This window comes from Marmota flaviventris, chromosome 10 (genome assembly GCF_047511675.1).
Source record: "Marmota flaviventris isolate mMarFla1 chromosome 10, mMarFla1.hap1, whole genome shotgun sequence".
Lineage (NCBI taxonomy): Eukaryota > Metazoa > Chordata > Mammalia > Rodentia > Sciuridae > Marmota > Marmota flaviventris.
Genome location: NC_092507.1, coordinates 70,495,397 through 70,517,621, shown reverse-complemented (window position 1 = coordinate 70,517,621; position 22,225 = coordinate 70,495,397). Strand labels below are relative to the sequence as shown.

The window sequence follows — 22,225 nt, the reverse complement described above, 5'->3', positions numbered from 1 at the left end:
TCCTCAACAGCTGTTTACCCAATTTAAATTAAACCATTTAAATCACGTGAATAAAAAAAAATATTTGGATCCATTTTTTCATGAGCGCTCATCATATATGATATATGGACATACGTACATACAACATAAAACACAAGTGTGCACACATAATATAATACATACAACACATAACATAATAGTAAAGGCCTTATTTCAAAAGAAAGCCCAAATCGGCAGAACAAATATTTCAGAGGGTTCTTTAAAAAATGTTTAAATTTTCTTTGTTGGTGATTCCTTTAAATTGTTCCTTCTCTAAGTAAAAAAGAGACATCACTATGCATTATGAGCTAGATGAACCATTTGAGTCCTTGGATCAGCCATGGATTTCTTATGGGACTCTAGAGAATGATCATGTGACCCGGTTTCCTTCTAGGTCAAATTTTGATTATAAAATTGTATTCCTTCAAACTTCAGAGTCTGGGAGTAAAAAGGGAGATAGAGTAACTATGAACAGCCAGACTGGGTTCCTTCCATACCTCCTTCTTAGATTCCCTGAGAGGAGTGGGACTGGTAGAGAGAGTTGCTCAGTTCAGGACACTTGGTTACCATGTGGCATCCTTCCCCTTTGCTTGAGATTTCAGGAAATCAGTCTGCTGCTAACTGTGCCACTTCTCCCTCAGTTTGCTAGTTGATGATAATAAAATGCTATACCTAAAATGGGAGCCAGTTGAGACCAGGAAAAACAAAACAAAACAAACAAACAAACAAAAAAACCCCAAGCAGCCAAGATCCCAAATTAAGCAACACAACTCACTCATCTTTGTCATGGCAGTCCCAAAAGCCACTTTTGGGGAGGTCTTAGTCTACAGTAAAGTAGGCTTTTTACTTTTGCTTGAGCTCCTACCGTCTCTGGAATTGAATCTGGGAGCTGGGCTAGAGGATAATGTGAGCAAAAGATATTAAATTATACCCAAATTTCCTCTCTCCCCCAGCATAAAGGCATGATATTGAAGCTTGTGCACCTCACTTCTCCCTTAGGATAAATACTTTTTTACCGGGAAATTCCTCAGTCTCTCATTCAGATATATGCTTGGCAGAAATTAGTCTTCTAGTCAAACCCTAACTGATCTTTAAAGTATGGACTACCTGGACTCAGTCAGGAGCCCTAGTTTCATTGTCCTTATTGTATCCTTTTTAAAATATGAAAATAGATGGTAGAATATGCAACAACAACTGACTCAGACAGCCTGGCTCTATGAGGGTAGCAAAATGGTCAGATGACTCAGAGCAGATGCCCACTTCTCTTGCCCCAACATCTTAGCATCATATAAACTCCAGAATCATGACCCAGTCCCAAGGAAAATGTGGGAAGATCTTGACTTGAGACTAAATCATTGACTGATAGAGAAATTAAAATAAAAGTTAATTTGAGTTATCAAAGAATATGGTTAGGCCTAAGGGATATTCTGGTCATATCTTGACACAAACCCTGCTTCAGTTTCCTTCACCCTCAGCTTTCATGCATGTGCCTCTCAGGAGCCTTATGACTTCTGGCTTCCGTGGGCAGCTATGTGGAAGTGAGGTCTTAGGCTTTGTTGGGATTTTTAGCAGAGAGAAATTAGCACAACACTTTCTCACACAAGGGATGGACAAAGAACACCATCATGTAGCTAGTTAGAGCCAAGAGTATCTGTCATTGGGAAATGCTGGGTGGTTAAGAGATCTGTGGGTCTCAGAACAGAAGACAATGTTGGCTCAGATCTCCTGACCTTCACAAGGCCAAGAACGAACTGTGCAGGAAGTTAGATCTTCCTGTTTCTCAGGCTGTGAGAGTACTGGGAGACTTGAGATCAGGGGTGGGGTGATTTCCTTTAGGACCAGCCTCTCTGCTTTAAACTGTAGGCCCCTGTAGCTAGAGATGGCTTCATCTTTTACTGTCATTTAGCATCAGCACCAATGAGCTGATATAGAAGAATAATCCATCTAATAGCTCAGAGGAGAGCAGTCATAAGAACAAAATCACTGTTAAGAGTGCTATGGAGGAGATAGTGACAACAGGAATTAAGAGTCAAGAACAGTATGAACATTCTTTTGGAAATGACAACATGGCTCCCCATGCAAAACATAAGGAAAAAAACTGAAGGTGATGATAGTCTCTATTGAAATCTGAATTAGTTATCTTGAAGATTCAGGCCTAAGAAATATCTCAAAGCATAATGCAAAAAAGTGAACCTTAAAAGGAATGGAAAATGAAGTCCACTGCATCCAGCCTTTCTCCCAATTTCAAAGGGAGAGATGCCGCAGTCTGGCTGGGCACAAATCACGAGCCACTGAAGCAGGAACAAACTTTATTTTTAAACTGCAGGAAAACACTTCACACAGCTCCCGGGGAATCCTCCCAAACACGCCAGCAACCCCCAGCCGGAACTAACTCTCCCGCAAATCCCTCCTCCTGCACTTCCCCAACCAATGGGAACTCTCGGGGAATCCCCGGAAATCCCCACGAGAACTCCAAAATAGTGCGAGAACTCAAAAGTTGTGGCAGAGGCGGACAGGCAGAGGCGCCTGTCAATCAATACTGTTGGCAAAATGCCAGGGGCCATACAGACTCAGCCGTGGCTCTCAGCAGAGAGAAAATAACAAGTGGAAAAAAGCCAATAACGTAAAATAATCAGAAGAAAATTTCCCTGGTTTAAGACTTAAGTTTTATAAAATTCTTGAATGCTAGTGATATAGAAAAAAAATCTCACAAGTTTCAAAGCTAAAGAACAAATGATCTATAGAGGAAAAATATATCAGATTTCTTACCTGCAGTAATGAAAACTAGAAATAATTAACCAGTATCCATAGAGTACTTTAAGAATAAGATTACAGTCAGATAATTCATTACCTGGACAAGATATCATTCACCTCTCAGCAAGAAAGAAAGATATTTGTAGATACACAAGAGTTAATTGCTTGTGTATTTCATCACAAGAAAATCTACAAGATGAAGAAAAACACTTTCAAAACATTTTTCAACTAAGAAATAACAATGAATATAGAACCAATACAAAGCCTAAAATTTTATATATTTATCAAATTTTCAATATTTACTTGTGAAAGCATGTGTTAAGATACATGAAAAAAACTTAGAAAAGGCAAAAGCATCTTTTTTTTCTGAATGTGCACATTAATAGAGACTTATTTAGCATAATTTTTATTAGTGTTATATTTCTAACTTAATATTTTCTTTCTCTTATTTGTACAGATTTTCAAGAAAAAAGGTAGAGAGAATTTAATTCTGAAAAACTATATATGCACTACATACATTCAATTATAATTTTTTAACATTTTTTTCCTCTAGTTATCCAATTTTTAAATTAAATGTTTTATTTTAGAATCATTATCAATTTTCAGAAATATTATAAATATTACAGTTTTTCATATACCCACAGTTTTTCTTTTATTATAAACACCCAGCACTATCTTGGTGTGTTTGTGAACACATAGACATATTATTATTTACTAAATAAAATTTTATTCATATTTCCTAATTTTTTACCCAATTTCCACTTTTCAGTTCCACGATCCTATATATAATACAGACTGAAAAATGTTTTGAAAGTGTTTAGACTTACAGTAGACATAACTTACAAAATATAACAAAAATATGATGTGTTCCATTAAATTAACATTGACGTAAATGTTTAGAAAATAAGTTTACATGTGAATTAATTGAAGTATTACAAGTTGTTCTGAATATTTTCTATATCAAATATGTTTGTATGTGTATATGCAAGTGAATACCACAAGTTCAAACATTTTTAAACTCACATACAGTATTTTAATATTTAAATGTACAATGATAGTGGGGAGTTTTATTTTTATTTACTATTTGAACTCAAATTGCTCTCTCTGTAATTTATATTCAAAGTTATTCAGTGCTGAACTTCAAGTGGTATCTTATTTCTCATTTCTCTTTTGTGGAGTGTGCTCTTAAAACATGAATATTTTATGAGAGACGAAATGCAGAGACTAGTTTGTAAAAAATCTGAAAAATATTTTAGAATTTTGGTGAATGATAAGCACAAAATAACTTAATATTCAATAATTGAAGACACTTGAGTCAAAATAATTCCTTCAACAGAATTTTTTGAACAAAAATGTATTCATGATATTTTCCCTAAAACTGAGGCACTGCTGTAACAAAGTTTTATATTTTAAAACTAAAGGTGAACAGACTGCCCATCAAAATCAGAAAATCTTTCACTGAGTAGTGGTAATTTTACATGTTTTATTATGATATTTTATGAAATATGTGGTTTAATTGTTCTAAAGGAAACAAATAATTTCATGTATAAATACATTTTTAGTAAAAGGAAGATTTTAATTCTTTACATTTACGTTAAGTTTAATTGAAGTATATATGAGTTTAAATCACTATTCAAAATATTTAAAAGAATGAAACATTTCCTATACTCTATAATCTTGATTTTTGTTATATTTTCCTGCAATTTTCAGCTTATTTGTAATTTCATATAATATTCAACCAGAATAAATTAACACTAAAAATAAAAAAGATGAAGAAAAAAAAACAACCTGAATTAAATAAGAAATAAACTAGAGCAGAAATCTCAAAATAGAAAAAAGATAAAGAGAGAATTAGAATTGATAGGAGAAAAAGAATGTTAAAAGAGGAAGAAAGGAAAAGTGTTCTAAAACACTCAATGAAGGAAGAAAAGAGGGAAATAAAAGACCTGGCAATAAAAATATTCAATACTTTGCTTTCATATGATAGTCCAGTAATACTCTCTAATTAGGAGAGCAAGGGAAAGGATAACCATTTATGAAAAGGAAAAATCTATAAAGCTTGAAAATAAGTGAGAAACAAAGGTAATGAATGAAATCTGATCAAACAGGCATGTATAAGGAAAAAGTAAAAGTGGATAACATGATCAGGTGAATTAAATACAAAATAGGATGAAAATAAAGTCAAGAATATCAGGTATTATACAAAATGTGAAATTCTTTTATTAAAAAAGACTTAGATTTAGTTACTAAAAGAACAAATTGCAAAAGGCATACTTAAAATAGTAATAAAGAGATTGAAAATAGAAGAATCAAACAAATCAATTAATACAAACATATACAAAGACATCAGAAGAGGCAACAATAGTACAAAATGTGGAATATAAGATTAAAAACACTAAAAAAATAAGGACAGACATTGTGAATTGCTGTTTTTAGCAGATAACATAAGAAACAAAATATATATAAAATTTTTAGGAGTATGAGAGGACATTTTATTAAAAAAAAAAAAAGTGAGGGCTGAGCATGTAGCTCAGTGGTAGAGCATTTGCTCAATTCCAAGTATCACACTATCTCCCTCTACCAAAAAACAAGAAACAAAACAAAACAAAAGAAAAAGAATCTGATTTTTCAGCATATTTCCCAGAATTGGAAACAAAACAAAAGCCAAAAAACTATAGAGATGACATGCTATAAATGAATAATATAACTATTAAACTTGATTCAACATATTACATATTGCCTTTAGTACAATCTGACTACTATAACAAAGTGCCATAGACTGACTAATTTATAAATAATAGAAATTATTTCTTAGTGTTCTGGAGAGCAGGAAGTCCAAGATCAAGGTGCCAGCAGATATAACGTCTGGTGAGGGCTCTCTTTCTAGTTCACAGATTGTGCCTTCTTGCTGTGTCTCACATGGTGGAAGGGTTAAGTCAACCCTCTTTTAAGAGCACCAATCCTATTCATTAGGTCTTGTCCTTATAATCTGCTTATCTTCCAAAGGCTCCACCTCTTAACATCAGCACATTGGTGATTAGATTTCAATGTAGGAATATTGGGAGGGTACAAATAAACATTCAGATCACAGAACAATTTAATATAGAACACTTTATGTATTGAATAGGACATGTACATATAAACAAAATATATTTAATCGTTCCATAAAACTTTTACAAAAATGAATCATGTGCTTAACCAGAAAGAAACCTTTAACAAATACAAAGAATTAGAAAGTTTATGGGTTACATTGTCATCACAGTCCAAAAAAAGTTAACAGGAAATAAAGAAACACACAGTGATTTATGTCTTGTATGAAAGAGGAAATTAAAGAAGAAATATAAAAATGTCAAGAAATGTTGGAAAATTGAACACTTTTAAAACAAGGAGTTACCATAAAAACAATGAGGCTGAGTAAAACCTGAACTCAGAAGAAAATACATGACCTTTAATTATGGAAGCAAGAAGGTGGAAATAAAGAAAGTAAGTACTTACCTTAAATTCAAGGAAGAATGACAACACCAAAACAAAAGAAATTTTATAGAAGTATTAATAATGATAAAGCTGAAATTATTAAAGTAGATGAGATAGTAGAAAAATATAATAAATTTAAAGATTGGTTCTCTAAAAAGATAAGATTGATAAACACCATGTGAGCTTACTAAGGAAAAAAGAATGAAATTAAATTAGGCAAGATTAAATATATGAAAAGAGTAAAGAGATTAGAAGAATTCTAAGTTAATTCTAGTAGTGACTTGGTATCAATATATTAACAAAAAACAGAAAAATTGAACACTTTCCTAGGAAAATGTTCATCAGAACTGACACAGAAGCAGTGAAAACCTGCATAGACCAATTTTATAGAAGAGATTGGAGAAATGATTAATGATATACTATTGAAAAAGACTGCAGGCAGATGAATTCATAGCTGAATTTTTAATCTAACTATTAAAAATAGATAATTTCAATATTATTTAAACTATTGTAGGTGTTAGAAAGATTGAACGTTCTTCAGATGATTTTATGAAGTCAGAATAACTCAAATAAGAAAGCCTAACAAGGAATCCAACAACAATTAAAAATACAGGCCAATGTCATCTTGACATAGATGACAAATATTTAAATAGCATATTACAGAATATAATGGAGGAATGAATCAAAAGAGCAGTACACTACAGCAAAACAGACTTTATTAGAAGAATAAAAGTGCAGTTCCATACCAGGAAGCCTAGCTACATATTGATTACATTAAAAATTAAAGGATAAAACCCCCTGAGCATTATCAATAGAGTATGAGAGGAAATCAGATAAATATCTAGTGACCAATGCAAGTGTAACTCTTAGCAAAATAGGAACAGTAAACTATTTTAATAATAAAGGTAAGCGACCAGCCAACACCATTATAAATGACAAAAATTAAACTTTTTAACTAAAATCAAGTGTCACATTTACATTGGTGCTTCAAGCAATCATAAATAAAACAACTTGTATAAATGTCAGAAAAGAATATAAATCTCTTGATAATGATCATATACCTGTTTTCTTTGAAATCCAAGAAACTCTCATGAAAAGGCAAATAAAAGCATTTGATACATTGAATGAATGCAAAATAAATTGTAGAAATCACCAGCCTTTCACTAGTCAGGCAAAATTACTTAGAAAAGGATATAGAAATAGCATTTGATTCAGAAGACAAACACTAAAATAATTTGATATAAGTTTGGTAATAAAGAAGCAGGATACAGTATATGAGCAAAACTGTAAAAATATTATTAGGAGATGTGAAACAAAATATAAACAAATGGAAAAGCTATCATATTTTTTTGGATAAAATGACTTAATATTATAGTGCTAACTCTCAAAAATTAATGCATAAATCTATGCAGTTCTAATAGTCTTTTTTCTCTGACATAAATGCCATATAATAACTGAAAAAGGCTTAAGTTGTCTACATACAACAGTGTACAGTGTCTATAGCAGTAATTATCAATAATTTTAATCTTTAATTGATTTCCATATGTGTTTGTTGGGATCAACCTAACTACTATATATAACCATAAAGCTCTAAAATAAGAAATAGTCTTTAACTTGGAGCTTCATAAAGCCTTGTTGAGAATCACTGAAACAACACTACAGAAAGGTTCTAAAGACTTGAATAAAAGCATTTCTATTGGGGATGAAGTTGTGGTAGAGTGCTCACCTAGCACGTGCGATGCCCTGGTTTGATCCTCAGCACCACATATAAATAAAATAAAGGTATTGTGTCCAACTACAACTAAAAATAAATAATAAAAACAGTTCTATACAACAAATGTCAAATTATATATAATAGGTTTTAAATATCCATCTCCCATTTCCTGCTCCATAAATGGTGGAGTTAAGATTAAGTCTAGGAGGCTGTATTTTTTTTTTTTTTTTTTGAGTCCACATTGCTCTTGTCCTGTAGGATGTAGTCAAACTTGATTGATGGATTGTGTGTTAGAGTCACCTATGGACCTTCATAAGAATATCAACTCAGGATTTCATCTGAGTTCCTTCATTCAGAATCTGCAGCAAGAGTTATAGGAATCATAGGCAAAGTTTATGCTGTAATGATCACTTCTATCAAGATCACTTTTCTGATTGCAGAAATCTAGAAAAGGGCACTCAAAGTTTCCACTAGAGGATGGTCATTTAAATCTTCTTTGTGAGAAATGACTCATTTTCTTTTAGAAATGAGTGTTGAAAATGAATTTACAAAATACATACATATCAATTTTTAATTAGAGAAATCTGCAATGTACACCCTGCTTTCTTATATCAGGAAGCAGTAAAAAATATGTTGACAGGAACGGTTTGTGTTTGAAACCATATTTGGCTCTTTTTAGTTTACCTGGTGAAACTCTTAATTTGTTCATCTATAAAATGCACATGATAACAGTATTTACTTTGCATGATAATCACACCTAAAATGCACAAATTCTTTAGTAAGTTTTAGCTAAAAGTAGACAAGCAGAAGCGCTATTAATCTCCTAAACAAGAGTTATTTGAAATAATGTTAATCATAGTACATGTCTCAACATGAGGCTAACATATAGTAGATAATATTCTTGAATCAAGGTTCAACATTGTATGATTTATCATGAAGTTTTATCAAAGCCATTAAGTATTCTTTTTCTGATTTATTATTGGTATCATTTCAATGAAATATTTTCCAACATCCCCAAGTCATGCTACTTTGTGAATACAAATGAATTCACCTTAATATTCAGTGTCTAAATCAAGTTTAACAATCAGCTTAAGTAATAATTATTCCTCCAACCCAGGTGCCCTCATACATCACAGGAAATCCTCAGCTACGTGTCCAAGGTGCTCAGGAACAATTCTACTCCTTCTCTTCACTACTGTCGGATTCGAGTCATTTCCTTGACCTTGTATTGGTCACAGTGTCCTTCCTGAGAATATGCCCTTGCTGGGCAGAGTAGTTCTTTATTGGTGTCAAGGCTGCATAGAGATCTATGGCAGACTAGTGGACACAATGGCTCTGGGCTATAATACTTTGTCACTCAACTCGTAGTAAGCAGTTAATAGACTGGAAAACTCACAAATTATATATAGTAGGTTTTAAATATCCAAAGTATTTGTGAAAATGATTCCTCAGCTTCTGGACCTACTGTGTTTCCTTAGGGAGCTCAAAACAATTTGAAGACTCTGAGGGAGAGCAGAGACTTTAGGTACCATGCAATCAGGTCCCTCCATTCTTTTTGACCGTTTTTCAAGGCTACCATCACAAAAATTCTATTCTTCCTTTATTCAGAAACGTAAGTTCTAAGCATGTCACCCATAAAATAGATGGCTAAAAATGACATCAGTTCATCAGATCCATAAATGATAAGTTGTAAATCCCACCTTGGTTTTAGGTGGATCACTCAAGGCCTCATCTTCCTTCCTATACTCTACCATCCAGCATCTGACATAAGGCCCTAATTGAAAAGGCATCTTGTCAGCCCTTGCTCTGTTCATGTCATTGCCTTTGAAAGCAAAATAAGTGCTCATGGAGAGAAGAATCACATTTCTGAGATTGAGTCATTTGGCCCACAGTCGAGCTGCCTGGCTTCTCTGGGGACCTAGTGCTCTGTCTCCTCAGCAACATGGAGCTCTGGGGATTTCTGTTGTGCTGGGATTGACGTGTGAACACTGACAATAACAGTTTAGATAATAATAATAACACACCATACAGAAACAATTTAATCTTATTCTTGATTTCTGAAAAAGTTTTCTTGAGAAAACGTGAGAGTTGTTAGTGTCCTGTTAACCTGTTGCTTTTTTTTCTTGAAATTTTGGTAAGGTGCATGAAGAACCATGAGAGTAGTTTTGTTGTAAAACTCTTGCTCCTTTCTGGGATTGGAAGAATGATAGCATAATATGGTTGAAGTGCAGCATAAAGTGTCATCTAGTGCATCTACTGTAAATGATCACGTAACTACTGATTAATGGGAATGCAATGGAGAATTGCTCCTCATCTCACTTGATCCTAGCAATGCATTGCTGATATTGATGTTTCAGTCTAATTCTGGGTGAAGTCCAGGCTTTTCTTTCTAATTCCTATTCCTACATCAGGGTGATGTCTACCTTAGATACACCCAAGGTCTCATCTCTGTACTATAAAACCCATTTCTCACAAATGAAAGTTAAACAAATTCACATTAGGTGCCAATCACAGGTGTGATAAGGCTTAATATGTTCTCTCTCCTATAGACACTCTTGTGGAAAGGCATTAGGTGAGAAGACTAGGCAGCAAAGTCTTCTCTTCCACTTATAGTCTATGAGAGTTTAACCCAGCACTACAAACTCTTGGGTCCAGTTCCCCCATGTAAGAATTAGGAAAAATGTTACCAATCTTACAGTTTTTAGAAGAATAATGAAGGGTCGAAATTGACAATACTCTCAGTACAATGTTTAGTTTATAGTAGATACTGAACTTATGTTGATTTACTCAAAATAGGACAAAACTTCAATCTTGAGAAAATTAAGTTGTAAAATTTCGTATTACTTGTGATGCATTTGAAAGGGCCTTCCCCCCCTTTTAATCACATTTTATAGATAACTATTAATTCTGCACTCACTTCTCTTTCTTTCTGTAAGGAAAATTGTACTGTACACTTGTTTTGATCTTTGCTATGGTCTGAAATGAACCTGTGTAAGTTTGGTTGCGAAAGGGGCCAGAACCACAAAAGTCCAAGGAATGTCATGTATGGGAGCTTTTCCCAGTTTCTATAAAGTTCATTTCATATTAAGGACATGATTGTCTCCGACTTCAGACATTAATATTTAACATGGTGAACAATGAACCTAAAATATTCCTGAATTTTTTCCCTATAACCTTTTGTAGATCTCTAAATGGAAACAGACTCCTAATCTTATACATTCCAACTGCTGCAATTCAACATCTTGCTTAGAACTAAGTGTGATTCACAACTCTTCCTCACCTTCCGGTAGGTGCCTTGTACCTACTGGATGGGGCTGCACCTGTTTTTATTTTCTAACTTTCAACACGATCTTGGATACCCCTTTTATTCTTTTGCTTCAAAGATGCTTCGTTAAAGGATCTGACGAGCACCTTCAAAAATTCGAGATGCTCCACTGTCTTGTGGTGAGCTGTCGGTGATAAGCCGCACCATACAGGACCTGGTGCCACCGGGACTCAAGGTAGAGGTGGAGGTGGCACGCAGCGCGGCGCGCAGGCCAACGCCCTTTCGCATCTCCCTCGTAGGGGACACCGCCCAGGCGCTCCCGTTGCTAGGTCTTCTGTTTGCCGCGTTGTAAAGGAGCCCTGAGCGCGACCAAGGCTAAAGGGGAGGGGGGTGCCAGGAAAAGCTCGAACGCTGTCTTCAGTAAACCTCGAGGAGAAGCAGCGGCCCTTCCTGTGGTCCCTCCTGTCCCCAAGCCCCCACCGCGCTGGGGGCGTCGAGCTTTCCCCTTGTTTTTGGTCGCTCCCAGCATTCGCGGGCCCTCAGCGCCCTCTGCGCCCGCGCCTCTCAGTACGATGCGCACCCCCAGTCGCGGCGGGCTAATGGTCTGGCCCGTCGGTAGCCGCCACCCCCTTGGGCAGCTACAGCTGTTCCAGCGGCTCCCGGTCGAGCGCAAGAGTCCGGAGCCGTGGCTGCCGCGGGCGGTGGGCGGGCGGGGTATCACCGGACCACCAGCGAAGCTGCCCAGCAAGGGGCAGCCCCCGCCGGCCAGTGGCGGAGCGCGGGACCCGCCGAGGGACCGCCCGCAGCGGAGTGGCGAGGACCGGGGCTGGGCTTTTCTCCACCCGGTGAGTACCTTCTGCCGCCATCCTTCCCGACCCCCTCCCACCGTCCCCTAACCCCGGAGGTCTCGGTCCCTACCATGCCCCCACCAGTGACCGTCCCCGACTGTGTCCTCGGCCGGAGACAGAGCGGGACAGAGAGCTGCTGCTGTCAGGCTAATGATTCAGCACCATTCGCGCGTAGAGGTTTGGGAAGAATGGGGGAGGGGGTAGGGGACGAGGTCAGTTGCCGGTCTCACCTCAGTTTCTAGGCTCCCTATAGATGACCTGGGCGCCGGGGTCGGGTAGGGTGAACAGAGAGGATCTCTGCTGGCTTGTTCTGTAATTCCGTGCTTTCCCCACAAGCTAGTGCAAACCTCCGTGAGTATGGGTGCATTCTGGAAAGTGTGTCAGATTAACGTCTTTTCCCCACATCCAAGTGAAGTTTAGGGTCCTTGTAGGTACCTCTCGGTTTCTTTGCTTCTGTTTCCATTGGGTTCATGCCATCATTTATTTTATTTTATGCCACAGCATTTCTTCCACTAATGTGAAAGATGTCTTATCAAAGTTGTCTTGTATTCTGGGTGGGTTTGATTGGTCCTGGCACAGAAGGAAAAGATTTAAGGGAGGTAGGAAGTAATACTTTCATATCATAGGTTCTTACTTTTATATATAATATTTCACTAAGTCCTCACAACAACCCAGGAACAAATGTGGAAAGTGAGAAGCAGAGATGTTAAATTACATTCTCAAGGTCACAGAATAGGAATTTGAATTCAGGTCTCCCTAACTCCAAAATCCATTGTTCTTACTGTACTAAACAGTAGTGGGTCCAAAGTGTACATATATATACACACTACTAGCTATTAAATATAGTGTTTTCATAGGAGTGATCTCAAACAATAGCACCAACCTGTAAACTTTCTGTATGTGGAATTATTGCTTTTTTAGTACAGAAGAACATTTTTCGTTCTTCATGTGTAAAAAAAAATGATTTTCTTAGAAAACATTTAGCAAAAAATAATATCTGAACAACATTGTAGAGGAGGGTTAGGTCATGATGGATGTTCAGCACATTTTTGGTAGTGAAATTTGGTGGGTGCCCATGGGGAAAGTCATGAAGAAATCATTAGGGCAATAAAAAGAAATCTGGAGTATTTTTTTTAACTTTAGGTAACATTTTAAATAAAAGCGACCATTTGGTTCATGAGCCCTGTGACATAATGACACAGAAAAGAGTGACAGATATACCTAGACTCAGATCATGTTATTTGATTCATTACGGCTCTGTAATTTGACAGTAATAACTCCATTTTGTAAACTAAGGAACTGAAAAACAGAATGTTAAAAGAGTACTCAGTAAGTGGTGGAATGTGGACAAGGATTTACTCTTAGGTGCTACCTCTCTCAGTTAAAAAATATGTATGTAGTCATAAAACAGAGTTCCTTATAGTGCAACGTTGAATTGATTTGTTTTTGCCCTATCTTTCAGAGTCAACAATTATATTGACCTTGTATATGCCTTCTGTAAAAATAATGGATGTGATGTTCTTTTTTCTTTTTTGGTGGGTTATTTGATTTGCTTTCATTCATGATTATGGAGTTTCTCTTAAGATGTCCAATCATGTTGATGTCTCAGGGAGCAGGTTGCTATAGGACAAATGTTTATTTTCTCTAAGTATCAGCATAGTATTTGATGGTAGATAGCAACATAGTCATTTAGTTTATCATTTCTATAGTATTGAGCTATTTACATTGGCAAATTCTTTCTTAAGTTAGTGGGAGATTGATAACTAAAACCCACTGCCTACATAAGGACATAAAATGAGAACACATATTCATATTTGTTGTTGAGATAAGACTGTAAGTGAGGTAGGGTCCTATATCTAGTCTTAAACTTGATTCCTAGGAGGTTATTTCTTTTTGTGTTTATGTGTCTATTGGCTATACACTGAACCTTGGTGAGGCATTTTGCAATCCAGTCTCTTGAATCCCAAGGGGACAACCGAATTGATTTGAATGAATAAGGAAAAATACAGCATCACTGCTGTTCAAAAAAAAAAAAAAAAAAAGGAAAGTGCATGTCTTAGTGATGGATGGTCAGTAGCAACACTTTAAAAGGGAGACATCATGTTTTATTTAGATAACATCACTGAAAGTATGAATATAATATCAACCCGGCTTTAGAACTATACTTTCTGTCTTTCCCTGTGTTTATCCAATTTCTGCTGTCAGCAGACCTTCTAAATTCCTGACTTAAGGAAATTAAAGTCTAGTTAGGGAGATATTTACTTAACACATGAGTAATTTACAACAAAATAACTTAGAATTGGCTTATTATTGGAAAGAGATGGTACAGAATTAAGTGTTATAGCAACACCTTAGGAAAAATTAGAAATAGCAGAGGTTGGGGTGATCAGAGGATCAGCAAAGCCTTCATGAATGGAAGTGTATTAAACCAACCTCAGAACTGATAAGCATTTCCACAGGCAGGGAGAATGGGAGACAAAGGTTCATCTGAGAAGTGCTCATCTATCGTTTGGATACATGGTGACAGATTATGAAGAACCTTGAATGTCTGATGTGAGATCTGTTTCTGATCTGGTAATAATAGAGAACTAGGGTAGATTTCTAAGCAGGTCAAGTTTCTCTTGCTCATGTTCTCCATATCCCTTGCCCCAAATCCCCTTCCAGAAATCCATATATTTCCTAATAGTAAAATAATTTGATATCAATTAAGTGAAGAAAAAGGTTTTTTTTTTCCAAAAAAAAAAGAAGAAGAAGAAGAAGAAAAAGAAAAAAGCTTTCCCTTCTAAAGAAATTTGCCTTTTTTTAAAAAAATGCCAAAATTGAATATGGGGGCAAGAAAGATGGGGGAATGAGATGGACATCATTACCCTAGGTACATGTAGGACTGCACATATGGCGTGATGCTACATTGTGTACAACCAGAGAAATGAAAAGTTGTGCTGCATTTGTGTACAGAGAATCAAAATGCATTCTGCAGTCATATATACCTAATTAAAATAAATAAATTTATTAAAAAAACCAAATTATGAACAATCTAAAAACTTCAAGAATATGAAAAGGAAAAAAATTTTCATAATCTTACTATGTAAAGACAACCATGATTAATATTTTGATTTTTTTCCATGTATAGTTTTAATCATGGTATATTAATTACTTTTTTATATATATCTTAATTTGACAAGAGTATATTTTGACATATTATGTATACATGGAGTATAACTTAGGAGCCTACTCTTTTTTTGGGGGGTGGGGGTGGTACTGGGGATTGAACCCAGGGCCTTGTGCATGTGAGGCAAGCACTCTACCAACTGAGCTATATCCCTAGCCCTAGGAGCCTACTCTTGTCATTGTACTTGGTGTGGTGTTTTAGTGGTCGTGTATTCTTACATGAACATAGGAAAGTTATGTCCAAGTCATTCTACTGTCTTTCCTATTCCCATACTCCTCCCTTCCCTTCATTCCCCTTTGTATATATATTTTAACTTTTAACTCTATAACATTAGTTTTCACTGAATAACAATTAGGCAGTAAACATTTAAAATGAATATAATCTTCCACTAGGTAGATGTACTAGAATTTCGTAATCATTCCTGTCACTATATTATTACATCTTTGTTCATAAAAATTCTTTAGGATAGTGTCTCTGGATATAGGGGTATGGATTCTTAGATTTAGACTAGTTTAAGCAAGTTTTGAAACTACTTCCATTTACCATATATATATATATATATATATATATATATATATATATATGTATATATATACATATATATATATATATATATGTATATATATACATATATATGGAATATAGAATATTTGTATGTTAATATTGAAGATACTCAATACTGTCTATAGCTCCTTAGATTATACTCTTTCAGGTAACCTCTTCTTTTGATTAGAAAGATTAACTAAATCATAGTAACTTAGAGAAAGGCGGGTAGTAGGGACTATAGAAGAGAGAAGCTGTTTTAAAGTGGGAGAACAGGTTTGGGGAAAGTGAGCAAGAATTTATAGTCTTAAACGGGCATACATGATCATTGATTTTCTGATCCTAGGCTTTTGTTAGAGGACCGTAACTTTAAATCTCCACCTCCCTTGTCCCACTACACACTGTACACCATATCTGTCTCCTTCAGACTTCAGCTTCTGTCCTCCTGTATCAGATTCTCAACTCTCCAGCTGCATTATTATCCTAGTAATTCAAGGCACAAATATGAGCTCACTCTTGCACTCTAATTTGGAGAATTCACATTGTTGATGATAAGAATTTGGGACCTCTGCCCAAATCTTAGCAGATACCCTGGGTACAAGGTACAAGGTACAAGGGTGTGTGTGGGAAGCACACTTGATGGACAATGCAGATTCCTGTCCCTTTCCTTAAGCACATTTGCCAAAAAATGACCTTTTTGAGAAGAGTGGCTACTTGGAGAGGCATAGCGTTCCTAACATCACCCCCAAGCATCCAGATACTCCCTTCTCCTTGTTCCCAATATCTCTTCACCAGAGAAAGTTCCCCTCATGGAGGAGAGACACTTGCCTCAGTTAATTCTGTTCTAGGGACATATGGCATTTGCTCCTTATCATGAGAAGGACAGGGACCCAGTTTTGGACATGTGCTTTGGTCAGACCCCTGACTTACTCTCACAAGTTTTCACTGAGCTGCTTTTGGGACCTGTTTCCACTTACCTAGGGCTACAAGGATGAGAATCTCTTGAGGCGCATAGGCCGTTAAGTATCTCTGAGTACCAGTGAAAGGGATGTCACAGATATGAATGTACCTTGAGGGCACAACTGGGGAGCAGAGGCAGATTATTATAATATTCCATCATTCTTGGGGAAGCCTGTAAAGAAACAATGATAACAAAAACATCATGTTATAAACCTCAAACAGACCATTCTCCCCCTTTATCAAGTCCCAAGAGATGATTTCTGATGAAACTGGGCATTTGGTGGGCAGAGTACTTTAAATAGAATTTCTGCTGTGTTTATTTGAGACCCATTATTAAACAATTTGCTTAAGCTCTTAGAAGGTGGTAAATCTGTTTCCATTTCCCTCATGCATTATCTGTCAAAACTGAAGTGAGACTCAGAAGTTTCCCTAGTGTTTAAAATAAAAGTCAAATTTCAATACACTTTCCTATTTATTCTCTGCTAGCCTTTATTTCCCATTTGACATTTATCTGTTAAAACTTCTGTTCTTAGTACACATAGTAGTTGACAGAGCTAAGGCACTGGGATTGTTTAGGCTATGGGAAGCTGAGTGATAAATAAATATTCTTCTTTTTTTTCTTTTTTTTACTTGAAAGTACCTGATCATCACACACATTTCAGTGTAAATCTTTTGAAGATTTAAATTTAAGTGGTCAAGTGCTCACTGATCTTTTCTCTAGCTGGCCCAAAGATTTCTGAGAATGCTTTCCTTGATGAAAGTGATGATAGTGTTGGACCACTGGATGTGCTGAAGTACCTACATTGTTTGCTTTTTCTAAATTGTGGCACCGGAGCTTCCAAACTTCTTTGTTATTTTTGTCCTTCTGCCTAGCCATGTGAAATGGAATGCTATATTTGACAAAGGGTTATTTTTGAACATTTCTCTTACCCACTGTTTTGTAAAGTGTGAACTGGTGCCACAGCTAATTTGACAGGATGGCAGTAGCCTGTTTCTGTAAAAAGTTGTTCTTGTTTCTCCTTTTGTGTAGGTGCAGTGACATTATCTTTCTTAAGTAATTTGAGCATTTGTAGATTTGGATGAGAGAGCAGCAGTAATCCAGACAGCAGCTTCCAGATCATTTCTAGGCTTAGGATCAGAATTTTAATGGATGCTTATGTATAACTCTTGGTTAAGATAGTACTGTCTTTCTTTTATAAGTGAAGTGACCCTACTTAAACTTTGTGTAACATCTGTTTTAACTGATGTGGTCCTACTATGTCATAAATGTGTGGAGTATTGGTAGAAAAAGTTATGAACTATAGATTTAATTAGAATTATTGCATTTGTTGGAATATTTTCATGTGTAATTTTCTCATGATTATTATTTTAAATCTTTTTTCAAGGTATGTATAAAATAAAATGTATGCCTATGTGTAACATTCATAGTGATTGCTAAAAAATTAGGACAATAATTTCAGCACATGTCTCAGTCTATATTTAGAACACTCTGCAGCTAACCAACAAATACACGATAGCTCTGTGGAGAAAAATGATAGGAATTGCACACATTCTATAGTCAGTTTAATATTTATGAAATCAGATGAAGGTATTTTCATTTAGCTTTAGGTTTGATCACATCCAAGATGATATTTTGTTACCTAGCATGTCTTAATCTAGAATCCTGAAGATTGACACGTACTATGTTGTCCATTTTAACAATGTGCAAAAATAGAGCTAGAGAGGAAAGAAATAGGTAAATTAACATTTAGAATCACAGTGATATTAGAAATTGGTCTGCAGCTGCCCCTGATTGTATAGTGTTTTTTTGATTTACTTCTTTAAGGGTTTTTAAGGAAAAAGTAATTTCATTGAATGTTTTTTACTGATCTCTGATATTTATATTCAGTTCTCATCATCTTCTACTTTGTTCAACACACACAAATTTTAACTCATTATTTTTGGAATATATAAACAAGTTATTTTTACATCTTGCCATAATAATTAAAGGAAAATTAACATCTAAAAATACCAAGAGAAATTTGAAAGGGATGTCAGTGTTTCTCAAAATTAAGCAGACTGTATATATGTGCCAGTGCTTTTTCACATGTCAAACATCAGTGCCAAATAAACATTTTTTTGCCAGAAAGAACCATGTTCTACTACATATGTTGTGGTATTTTCACTTTGAAATAAGTGGCATTTTCTCTTTTAAAAATTATATTACGTGTATAATACATTTTGAGAGCTATTTTCCTCCTTGATTAAGAATTAAAAATTAAATATATTCTTCATTGGTTATAATATGGCATATGTACTTCCATATTGTGTTCAACAGTGTTACTCTGAATTTTGATTTTAGAATTTACAAGTAATTAGAATAATCAAATATAGGAATCATGAAGGTAGTAAAGTGTAGCATCTACTGGGAACAAAGTTAAGGAAATTCACTGAGCAAAATCTATGAACAGAGAGATTTAGATCTCTAAGAAAAATTAACTACTGATGTAGCCCAGGTTTTTTTTCTCTTCTTATTTAACTATACATATTCTGGCAATGTGAAAGTTATTATCATAGTTCTTGAAGAAAAAAAATATAATAGTCTCATTATATATGGTATCATTTTCCAGGGTTTCAGTTACCTATGGTCATCTCTGGTCCAAAAATATTAAATGAGAAATTCCAGAAATAGCAATTCATAATTTTTAAATTGTATGCTATTCTGAGAAGCATGATGCAATCTCATGCTCTCACATTCTCTCCAGCCATGAATGGGAATCTGTTTAGTGTATGTAGGCTTCATATCTGCCCACTGTTAGTTACTTAGTAGTCATTTCCATAGCAGCAGCCCAATGTTGTTTTCAGGTAACCCTGCTTTTACTTAATGGTCCCAAAGTGCAGAGTAGTGATGCTGGCAATTTGGATAGGCCAAAGAGAAACTGCTCCCTTTGAATGAAAAGATGAAAATTCTCAACTTAGTAAGGAAATAAAAAAAAATCATATGCAGAGTTTCCTAAGATCTACAATAGAATAGACATTTGGAGAGGGAGGAAACAGTGGGATATGGGGGGCAGGCACATTTATATTATTTTTACTATAGTATATTGTTATAATTGTTTGATTTTATTATTAGTTAATATTAATTTCTCACTGTGTTTTAAATTAAACTTTACCATAGGGGTGTGTGTGTGTGTATGTATGTATATATATATATATATATATATATATATATGTATATATATATATATATATATATGAAGAAACAGTATATATAAGGGTCAGTACTAACTCAGGTTTCAGGATCTACTGGGCGTATTGGAATGTATTCCCTGCCAATAGGGTGGACTACTATATTCAACATTTTTTTTCAATATAACCTTTTTTTTAGAATAGTGTGAAAATATTGCTATTTATGTAATTCTTTGGGTGATATCTGACATGTAAGGATTACAGAGGTGCATACTTTTTTTGCCAGTGAATATTTTGTAGTATTGGTTTCTTTTAATAGTTTTTATTGTTATAAAAATACACAATATTTTATGTGTTAGCCATTTCTAAGTGTATAGTCTAGCATGTTAAATATATTCCCATTTTTGTGAAACTGGTTGTCCAGACTTTTTCCTCTTGTTTACCAGAAACTATATACCCATTGGTAGCTCAGCTCACCTTCCTTCCCACTTCATCTAGCCCCAGACAGCCACCATTCTACTCTCTGTTTCTGTGAATTTGACTACATTAAATACCATAGATAGGTAGAATCATATGGTATTTATCTTTTTGTAACTGGCTTATTTCACCTAAAATAAAGTTCATCCATGGATATGTCAGAATTTCTTTCCTTTTCAAGGCTGGATAGTATGCCTCTTTATCCATTCATTCATCCCTGAACATTTGCCTTGCTTCCACTTCTTGGTTATTGTGAATAGTGCTTCTGTGATCTTGGGGATGCAAATATATCTGCAGGACCTTGATTTTATTTATTTATTTTTAATTAGACCCAGAAGTGGGATTGCTGGATCACATAGTAGTTTTATTTTGTATCTTTTGAGGAAACTTCATAGTGTTTTCCATAGTATTTGTACTATTTTACAGTCTCATCAGTAGTGCACACAAGTTCCAATTTTACCAAACTCTTTCCAATACTTTTTGATTTCTGAGATGATACTTCATTGTAGTTTTGATTCTCACTTCTCTGAGGATTAGTGATGTTGAGCATTTTTTATATGCTAATTAAACATTTGTATATCATCTTTAGAGACATGTCTATTCAAGTTCTTTGCCTATTTTAAAATAGTGTTATTTGATTTTGTGATTTTTTGCTCATGTAACATTTGTTATTTTTAGCAGTTTAAAGAAGGTATTGTTGAAATAACTTCAAATTGATGTTTATTGTTTTTCTCCTTATTCTTTAAAGTCTACAAGATTATTTTGCAACTATGTAATTATTATGCCTGCCATAATTATTTACAGATTATACTTAATTTGATTGACTTTTTCTTTGTGAAGACCCACTTATGTGTCTATTCAATGTAGGATTTTGTTGTAATAATTTAACCATATGTTAATAGGAATTGTGTGAAACCTATGCATCATTTTAAAGATAACTGACATCTTCACTATATTTATTCTTCCATGGCATATCTTTCCAGGTATTTAAGTCTTCTTTGGTGTCTTTTATCAACATGTTATAATTTTGATTATACATCTTGTACATGTTTTATTAGATTTATACATAAGTATTTAATTTTATTTGGAGCAAATAATAGGAAAATTTAAATTTATGTTTCCATTTCTTTCTTATAATGGGGGAAATTCAGTTGATTTTGTATCTTGATCTTGTCAGGCAGCTTTACTAGACTTGCTTTTTGGTTCTAGAAGTTGAAGATCTTTTGAATTTTTCTTTAGTGTATAGGATTATGTCATGTGTAAATACAAAGTTTTTTCTCTTTTTTATCTATATGCCTTTATCATTCTTGCCTTATTCCAACAACTAGAACTTCCAGTACTATGTAAATAAAAGTGGTGAGAGTGCTTTGTTCCCAAACTTAGAGGGAAATCATTTAGTCTTTCACTATTATTACGGTAACTGTAGTTTTTTTTTTTGTACAGCCATGCTTCTTTATCTGTGGGGCCAGTCATACACATATTTCTTTCTTGTCATTGCTTGCTGAACAGTACAGAATAATAGCTAATTATATATCATTTATGTTGTATTAAGTAGTAATCTAGAGATATGGCTTAAAGAATACAGACAATGTGTAGAACATATGCAAATACTATGTCATTTTACATAACGGATTTGAACACCCAGAGATTTTGATATACATGGAGGATCTTGGAAATAGTCTTCCACATATATGGAGGAACTAAAATTGTACATGATTTTTCTGGGGTCAAGCAAATTCCCCTCCGTTTCTAGTACCCTGGGTCTTTTTTTGTCCTATATGGTTGTTGAATTGCATAAAGTACTTTGTCTATGCCAATTAATATGGGTATATACA

At 34.8% G+C, this 22,225-nt stretch overlaps 1 protein-coding gene and 1 non-coding gene across 5 annotated transcripts in view; one reads left to right on the top strand and one right to left on the bottom strand.

Annotated features, from left to right (window-relative positions):
* The first annotated feature begins 11,888 nt into the window (after positions 1-11,888).
* Ttll7 (tubulin tyrosine ligase like 7) overlaps positions 11,889-22,225 on the top strand; it is a 153,363-nt gene continuing 143,026 nt past the window's right edge. For all 4 annotated transcript variants that reach the window (XM_071617983.1, XM_071617985.1, XM_071617984.1 and 1 more), the window contains exon 1: positions 11,889-12,070. The gene's annotated coding sequence lies outside the window, so the exon portion shown is untranslated. The remainder of the gene's footprint in view (positions 12,071-22,225) is intronic.
* On the bottom strand, positions 15,324-15,395 carry Trnav-cac (transfer RNA valine (anticodon CAC)). The gene has a single exon. It is a non-coding gene; the product is annotated as a tRNA-Val (tRNA).